Source organism: Canis aureus, chromosome 7 (genome assembly GCF_053574225.1).
Source record: "Canis aureus isolate CA01 chromosome 7, VMU_Caureus_v.1.0, whole genome shotgun sequence".
NCBI lineage: Eukaryota > Metazoa > Chordata > Mammalia > Carnivora > Canidae > Canis > Canis aureus.
Window position 1 is genome coordinate 71,696,759 of NC_135617.1, and position 9,837 is coordinate 71,706,595.

A 9,837-nucleotide genomic window follows, 5' to 3' on the forward strand; every position below is an offset into this window, starting at 1 on the left:
GATGGGGAAAAACTAAGGGCTTTTCCCCTAAGATCAGGATGTCCACTCTCACCACATTTATTCAAGATAGTACTGGATGCCCTAGCATAGCAATCAGACAAGAAAAAGGAATAACGAGGATTCAAACTGGCCAGGAAGAAGGAAAACTTTCACTATTTGCAGATGGAATGATACTGTATATAGAAAACTTAAAAGACTACAAGAATTAATGAATTCAGTACTGTCACAGGATAAGAAAAATCAATGTACAGAAATTTCTTGCATTTCTATACTCCAATAATGAAGCAGCAGAAGAAAAAATTAAGAAAATAATCACATTTAAAATTACACCGAAAATAATAAAATGCCTAAGAATAAATTTAACCAAACAGGTAAAAAGACCTGTGCTCCAAAAACTATAAAACACTGATGAAAGAAATTGAAGATGACAAAAGAAAAGGAAAGACAATCTATACTCATGGATTGGAAGCAAAAATATTGTTAAAATGTCTAACCTACTCAAAGCAACCTACACTTTTAATGCAATCCCTATCAAAGTACCACAAGCATTTCTCACAGAGATAGATCAATCCTAACAATTTGTATGGAACCACAAGAGCCTAATCAATCCTGAAAAACAAAAGCAAAGACAAATATGTATATGTTATATGCATATATATGTAATGTAATACATATAACATGTATTATATATTATCTATATACATATATATGTAATACATATTATATATGTCATATATATATTACTATGTGTAATATAACAAAAGCAGATTATATTACAAAGCTATAGTAATGCAAATGGTATGGAACTGGCACAAAAATAGCTCAATAGAACAAAACAGAAAATCTGGAAATAAACCCACAATTATATAATCAATTCATCTTTGACAAAGAATTCTTTGGAAAGAATATCCAATGGGAAAAAGTCTCCTCAACAAATGATGTTGGGAAAACTGGATAGCAACCTGCAGAAGAATGAAACAGGATCATCTTATACCATACACAAAAATGAATTCAAAATCGATTAAAGACTTCAACGTGAGGCCTGACGCAGTAATTTCTCTGACATCACACAGCACAGCAACATTTTTCTAGGTATGTCTCCTGCGGAAGGGAAGCAAAAGCAAAAATAAACTATTGGAACTATATCACAATGATAAGTTTTTGCACAGCGATGCAAACAAACAACAAAACCCAAAAGCAACCTATGTAAAGGGAGAAAATATTTGCAAATGATGTATCTGATAAAGGATTAATATCCAAAATATACAAGTAAATTACACAATTCAATGCCCAAAAAACCAATATTCCAATTAAAAAATGGACAGAAAACAAATGGACAGAAGGCAGAACAGACATGTTTCCAAAGAAGACATCCAGATGACCAACAGAGACATAAAAATATATTCAACATCTCTCATCAGGGAAATGCAAATCAAAACCACACTGAGATATCACCTCACACCTATCAGCATGGCTAACATCAACAACACAAGAAACAACAGGTGTTGGCGAGGATGTGGAGCAAAAGGAACCCCCATGCACTAGAGGTGGGAATGCAAACTGCTGCAACCACTGTAGAAAGCAGTATGGAGGTTCCTCAGAAAATTAAAAATAGAATTACAATATGATCCAGTTATTCCACTATTGGGTATTTCCCCAAAGGATATGAAAACATTAATTTGAAAAGATACATACACTTCTGTGTTTATTGCAGCATTACTTATAATAGTCGAATTATGAAAGTGGACCACATGTCCACTGATAGAAATCAGTTAAGCAGAAGTGGTATATTTATACACTGGAATGATACTCAACCATATAAAAGAATGAAATCTTGATGTCTGCAATAGCATGGATGGATCAAGAGAGTATAATGCTAAGTGACATCAGTCAGGGAAAGACAAAGACCAAATGATTTCTCTTATATGTGGAATTTAAGAAACAAAACAAATGAACAAAAGCAAAAAAGAGACAAACCAAAATACAGGCTCAGGGGCATCCCTGGGTGGCGCAGCGGTTTGGCACCTGCCTTTGGCCCAGGGCGCGATCCTGGAGACCCGGGATCGAATCCCATGTCGGGCTCCCGGTGCATGGAGCCTGCTTCTCCCTCTGCCTATGTCTCTGCCTCTCTCTCTCTCTCTCTCTCTATCATAAATAAATAAATTAAAAAAAAACAAAAACAAAAACAAAATACAGGCTCAGAACTACGGAGAACAAATGGAAAGTTACCAGAGGACTGGTGGGTAGGGGGATGGGGGAAGCAGGTGAAGGAGTTAAGTGTACACTTATCTTGAACAGCACAGAGTAATGTATCAAATTGTTGAATCACTATATCGTACACTTAAACTAATATAATACTGTATGTTCACTCTCCTGGAGTTAAAAACAACAAAACAAAATAAAACAAAACAAAGATTAGTGAGCGGGTGTCCTTCATGTATGTCCAAGGCACTTTTCCTACTGCTGTTTAAATGGAGTCCTGAGGTGAGACTGCACACAAACTTTAAGAGTGAGTCCTTCAAACCATCTTTCTTTGGTTTTCCTGAGTATAATCCCTTTGGATTTCAAAGCCAGGCAAGTTAGAGGCTCTTCTCTCCTGTGCAGGACCTGGGATTTAGTGCACAGACCCCTTGCTTCTCAGTGAAGTTTTATATCTTTGAGAACCTACCATATTTTGGATTCTTGAAGTGGGTTTTTTAGTTTTGGTTTTGGTTATGGTTTTGCTTTTGCTTTTGGCATGAGTGTCTCTGCCTCTCTTACCTCTTTTGATGATGCCCTTTTATCCCTTGTTGTGGAGGCTTAAGTCTTCTTCAGAGGAGATTATTCTGTATGTAGTTGTAAATCTGTTGAGTCCATGGAAGGAGATGGGTTCAAGGATATTTGTAAGCTGCCATCTTGAACAAATCCCCAGACACCATCTTGATTACTGTCGTTTTGCTAGAAGTTTTGAAATTGGGACTTGGAGGTCCTACTACTTTGGCTTCTCTTTTTAAAGATTGGCTATTTTAAGTTCCTTGAATTTTCCTGTGAATATAGAATCAGTTTGTCAATTTTTAAAAAGGAGCTAGTTACGTATCCCATTGGGATTGTGTTGAATCTGTAAATGAATGTGGAAAACATTGCCATCTTAACATTGTCTTCTGATTCCTGAATGTTTGGTTTTCCATTTACTTATATGTTTTTAAATTTCTGTCAATAATGTTTTGTAGTGTTCAGAGTATATGTTTTGCACTTCTTTTGTGATTTGTATTTCTAATACTTTTTTTCATTTAAGTGGTGTTATAAATGGAGTTGTTTTCTTAGTTGCATTGTTGGATTAATTATTGAAAGTGTATGAAATATAACTGATTTCATATATTGGCTTCATTTCCTGCAACCTCATTGAACTTGTTTATTCATTCTAATAGCTTTTTAGTTAACTCCCTAGGATTTTCTATATAGAAGACATCTGCGAATAGAAGTAATTTTACTCCTTTTTTTTTTTTTCTGATCAGAATGCATTTTATCTTATTCCTTGCTCTAGAAACTCCAGCACAAATTTTAATGGAAGTGGTGAGAGTGGACATCCTTTTGGTGTTGCTGATCTTAGGAGAAAAACGAGTCTTTCACCATTAAGTAAGATGTTAGCTTACCGGTTTCTATAAATGCCTTTAATCAGGTTGAGGAAATTCCCTTCTGTTAGTAGCTTGTTGAGATTTTTATCATGATTTTGTCAAATGCTTCTTGTCTGTCTGTTGAGATAACCATGCAGCTTTTGTTTTCTAGTATATAAATATGGTGGATTACACTGATTGATATGGATGTTAAACCAGTCTTGAATTTCCAGAATAAATTTCATTAGGCTTACATGTAATTCTTTGTATGTTGCTGGATTTTATTTGTCACATTCTTTTGAAATTTTTGCATCCATATTCATAAAAGATAATGGTCTGTAGTTTTCTTGTCTTGTGATATCTTTGTCTGGTTTTGGTATCTGAATAATCCCAGCCTCATAGAATGAGTTGGGTTCCCTCCTGTCCTTCTTGGAAGGGTTTGTAAAGAATTGATATTATTTCAGCATGTGGTATAATTCACAAGTGAAGCCATTTGGAATTGTTTTTTTGTTTGTTTGGTTTTTTGCTGAAGATTTTTTGACAAATGACTCCATCTTCTACTTCATTATAGGTATATTCAGATAGTCTATTTCTTCTTGAGTCAGCTTTAGTCATTTGTGTTTTTCTATGTTTTTGTCTATTTTATGCAAGTAAGTTAATTTTTTGGCATATAATTGTTCATCATAATCTCGTAATTCTCTTTATTTCTGTGTGGTTCTAATATCCTCTCTTTCATTGCTGATCCCAGTAATTAGGGTCATTTCTCTCTCTTTTGTTTCAAAGAGTCTAGTTGAGGATTTGTCAGTTGGGTTGATCTTTCAAAAGCTCACATTTGACTTAGTTTTATATATTATAATTTTATTCTTTTTCATTTCATCAACTTCCACTCTAATTTTTCCCCCACTCTAATTTTCCCCCCCTTTTGCTTGCTTTTGGTTTAGTTTGCTCTTCTTTCTTTCTTGACTTAATGTGGAAGTTTATGTAACTGACTGGAGATGTTGCTATTTTTTTAAGATTTTACTTATTTATTCATGAAAGATGCAGAGAAAGAAGCAGAGACATAGGAAGAGGGAGGAGAAACAGGCTCCATGCAGAAAGCCCAATGTGGAACTCCATGCAGAAAGCCCCCGATCATGCCCTGAGCTCAACTGCTGAGCCACCCAGGCATCCTGAGATGTTGCTTTTTCATATAGCTATTTACAGCTATGTTTTTGCCTCTCAGCACTGCTTTAGCAGCACCCTCTAGGTTTTGGTATGTCTGTCTTCATTTTTATTAATCTCAAAGTATTTTCTGATTTCCATTTTGATATCTCTTTGACCTTTTGATATGCAGAACTGTGTTGTTTAATTCTGCATATTTTTGTTCACTCATTCTGAGTTTCCAAAATTTCCAGTTATTGATTGACTTCTAGTATCTGGAACTGTGATAAAAGACATACATCAGTTGCGTATATCATCCAGTGCTCATTACATCAAATGCCTTCCTGAATGCCCATCACCCAATTATCCCTTCCCCAGACGCCCCCTCCCCTCCCACAGCCCTCTAGGTTGTTTTCTAGAGTTCATTATCTCTTATGGTTTGCCTCCCTCTCAATTTTCATTTATTTTATTTTTCCTTCCCTTGTGCTATGTTAATCTGTTTTGTTTTTTAACTTCACATATGAGCGATATCATATGGTATTTATATGCCCATTTCTTCCTCTGATTCACCTATTATACTTAGTATAATCATCTCTAGTTCATCAACCTTGTTGCAAATGGCAAAAATCTCATTCTTTTTGATGGCTCAGTAATATTCTATTATATATATCTATGTATAAATACATACACATCTCACATCTTCTTTATCCCTTCATCTGTCAGTGGACATCTGGACTTCATCCATAGTTTGGCTATTGTAAACATTGCTTCTATGAATATTGGGGTGTATGTGCCCCTTCAAAACACTATTTTTGTATCTTTTGGATAATTACCTAGTAATGCAGTTGCTGGGTCATAGGGTAGTTCTATTTCTAACTTTTTGAGGAACCTCTATAGTGTTTTCCACAGTGGCTGCAATAATTTGAATTCCCACCAACAGTCAAAGAGTGTTCCTCTTTCTCCACATCCTAGCCAACATTTATTATCTTCTGACTTGCTCATTTTAGCCATTCTGACTGGTGTAAGGTATAATCTCATCGTGTTTTTTAGAATATTTTATTTATTTATTCATAAGAGACACAGAGAGAGAAGCAGAGGCACAGGCAGAGGGAGAAGCAGACTCCCTGCAGAAAGCCCAATGTGGGGCTCCATCCCCTGGGGCTCCAACCCAGGATCTGGGATCATGCCCTGAGCCAAAGGCAGACGCTCAGCCACTGAGCCACCCAGGCGCCCCTCGTTGTTTTTTTTTTTTTTTAATAAATTAATTTTTTATTGGTGTTCAATTTACCAACATACAGAATAACACCCCGTGCTCATCCCGTCAAATGTCCCCCTCAGTGCCCGTCACCCATTCACCCCCACCCCCTGCCCTCCTCCCCTCCCACCACCCCTAGTTCGTTTCCCAGAGTTAGGAGTCTTTATGTTCTGTCTCCCTTTCTGATATTCCACACATTTCTTCTCCCTTCCCTTATATTCCCTTTCACTATTATTTATTTATTTATTTATTTATTTATTTATTTATTTATTTATGATAGTCACAGAGAGAGAGAGAGAGAGAGAGAGGCAGAGACATAGGCAGAGGGAGAGGCAGGCTCCATGTACCGGGAGCCCGACGTGGGATTCGATTCCGGGTCTCCAGGATCGCGCCCTGGGCCAAAGGCAGGCGCTAAACCGCTGCGCCACCCAGGGATCCCCTTTTCACTATTATTTATATTCCCCAAATGAATGAGAACATACACTATTTGTCCTTCTCCGATTGACTTACTTCATTCACCATAATACCCTCCAGTTCCATCCACGTTGAAGCAAATGGTGGGTATTTGTTGTTTCTAATGGCTGAGGAATATTCCATTGTGTACATAAACCACACCTTCTTTATCCATTCATCTTTCGATGGACACCGAGGCTCCTTCCACAGTTTGGCCCCTCGTTTTTTTGTTTGTTTGTTTGTTTTTAATTCATGAGAGACAGAGAGAGAGAGAGAATGGCAGAGACACAGGCAGAGGGAGAAGCAGGCTCCATGCAGGGAGCCGGACGTGGGACTCGATCCCAGGTCTCCAGGATCAGGCCCTGGGCTGAAGACTGTGCTAAACCACTGAGCCACCGGGGCTGCCCCTCGTTGTGGTTTTGATTTGTGTTTACCTTGATGCTAAGTGATGCAGAGCATTTTTTTTTTCATGTGTCTCTTGGCCATCTGTATGTTTTCTTTGGAAAAAATGTCTGTTCACGTCTTCTGCCCATCTCTTGACTGGAGTTTTTGTTTTTTGGGTGTTGATGTTGATAAGTTTTTTATAGAGTTTGGATACTAGCCCTTTATCTGATATGTCATTTGCAAATGTCTTCACCCATTCTTTAGGTTGTCTTTTACTTTTTCCAACTGTTTGTTTGCTGTGGAAAAGCTTTTTATCTTTTTTAAAAATATATTTTATTTATTTATTCACAGAGACAGAGAGAGAGAGACAGAGACAAAGACAGAGACACAGGCAGAGGGAGAGGGAGAAGCAGGCTCCATGCAGGGAGCCTGATGTGGAACTTGATCCTAGGACTCTAGGATCATGCCCTGGGCCGAAGGCAGGCGCTAAACTGCTGAGCCACTCAGGGATCCCCAAAAGCTTTTTATCTTGATGAACTCCCAAGAATTCAAATTCTTGACTTTATTTCCCTTGCTTTTGGAGACATGCCTAGCCAGAATTGCTGCAGCCAAGGTCAAAGAGTTTGCTGCCTGTGTCCTCCTCTAGGATTTTGATGGATTCCAATCTCACATTTAGTTCCTTCATCCATTTTGAGTCTAGTTTTGTGTGTGGTATAAAAAAGTGATCCAGTTCCCTTCTTCTGCATGTGGCTGTCCAATGTTCCCAACACCATCTGTTGAAGAGACTGTTCTTTTTCCATCAGGTATTCTTTATTGCTTTGTTGAAGTCTAGTTGACCACAGAGTGGAGGGTCCATTTCTGGGTTCTCTATTCTGTTCCATTCATCTGTGTGTCTGGTTATGTTGTTGTTTTAACGTTCTATTTATTTATTCATGAGAGACACAGTGAAAGGCAGAGACATAGGCAGAGGACCCTCACAGGGAGCCTGATGTGGGACTCAATCCCAGGATCCTGGGATCACAACCTGAGCCAAAGACAGACACTCAACCACTGAGCCACCCAGGTGCCCCTATGTGTCTGTTTTTGTGCTGGTAACATACTGTTGTGATGATTACAACTTTGTAATACAGCTTGAAGTCCAGAATTGTGATACCTCTAGATTTAGTTTTCTTTTTCAACATTGCGTTGGATATTTGGGGTCTTTTCTAGTTCCATACACATTTTATTTTATTTTATTTTATTTTTTAAAAGATTTTAATCATTCATGAGAGACACAGAGAGGGAGAGGCAGAAACATAAGCAGAGAGAGAAGCAGGCTCCTGGCAGGAAGCCCAATGTAGGACTCAATCTCAGGACTCCGGGATCACGTCCTGAGTCAAAGGCAGATGCTCAACCACTGAGCCACCCTGGCGTCCCTCCATACAAATTTTGGAGTTGCTTGTTCCAGCTCTATGAAAAAGGCTGATGACTTTTTGATAGGGATTGCAATGGATATGTAGATTTCTTTGTGTATTGTGGACATTTTAACAATATTTATTCTTCCAATTCAGGAGCATGGACTGTTTTTCCATTTCTTTGTGTCTTTCACAAGTATTCTATACCTTTCAGAATACAGATCCTTTACCTACTTGGTTAGGTTTATTTCTAGGTGTATTTTGGTGTTTTGCTTTTTTTTTTTTTTGGTGCAATTGTAAATGGGATCAATTATTTCATTTCTCTTTCTTTGGCATCTTTGTTAATGTATAAAAATGCAACTGACTTCTGTGCACTGAACATATATCATGCAACATTGCTGAATTCCTGATCAGTCTAGCAATTTTTGGGTGCAGTCTTGAGTTTTCTACATAGAGTTGCATGCCTTCTGTGAAGAGTGAGAATTTGACTTCTTTTTTGCTGATTTGGATGGCTTTTATTTCTTTTTGTTGTCTGATTCCAGTACTATATTGAGCAACACTGGTGAGAGTGGATGTCCCTGTCGTGTTCCTGACCTTAGGGGGAAACCTCTCAGTTTTATGCATTGAGGATGATATTCACTGTGGGTTTTTCTTGTATGGCTTTTTTGATATTGAGATATGTTCCTTCTATTCCTTCACTGCAGAGAGTTTTTTTTTTAATCAACAATTTTTTTTTTGTTAAATGCTTTTTCTGCATCTATTGAGAAGATCATATAGTTCTTGTCCTTTCTTTTCTTGATGTGGTGTATCACATTAATTGATTTGCAGATGTTGAACCACTTCTGCAGCTCAGGAATAAATCTCACTTGGTCATGGCGAATAATCCTTTTGATGTACGGTTGGATCCTATTAGCATAATATCTTGATGAGGAATTTTGCACCATGGATCTTGGTCTGTAATCTCCTTTTTGATGGGATCTTTTTCTGGTTAGGGGATCAAGGTAATGCTGGCCTCTAAAATGAGTTTGGAAGTTTCCCCACCACTTCTATGAATAGGTATGAATTCTTCTTTAAATGTTTGGTAGACTTCCACTGGGAGGCAATCTGGCCCTGAACTCTTGTTTCTTGGGAGATCTTTAATTATTAATTCAATTTCTTTGCTGGTTATGGGTCTGTTCAGGTTTTCTATTTCTTCTTGTTTCAGTTTTGGTAGTTTATATGTTTCTAGGAATGTATCTATTTCTTCCAGATTGCCTAATCTGTTGGTAACACTTGCTCATAATATTTTATTTATTTGGGTCCTTTCTCTTTTCTTTTTGGTAAGTCTGGCTAAGGATTTATTGATCTTATCATTTCTTTCAGAGAACCAGCTTCTAGTTTCATTGATCTGTTCTACTGTGTGTTTTTTTTTTAATTTTTGTATCATTGATTTGTGCTCTGATTGTATTATATCTCTTCTCTTACTGGATTTAGGCTTTATTTCCTATTCTTTTTCCAGCTCTCTTAGGTGTAAGGTTGGGTTATTTGGGACTTTTCTTGTTTCTTGAGAAAGGCTGGTATTGCTATGTACTTCCCTCTTAGGACCACCTTTGCTGCATCCTAAAGGTTCTGAGCTTTT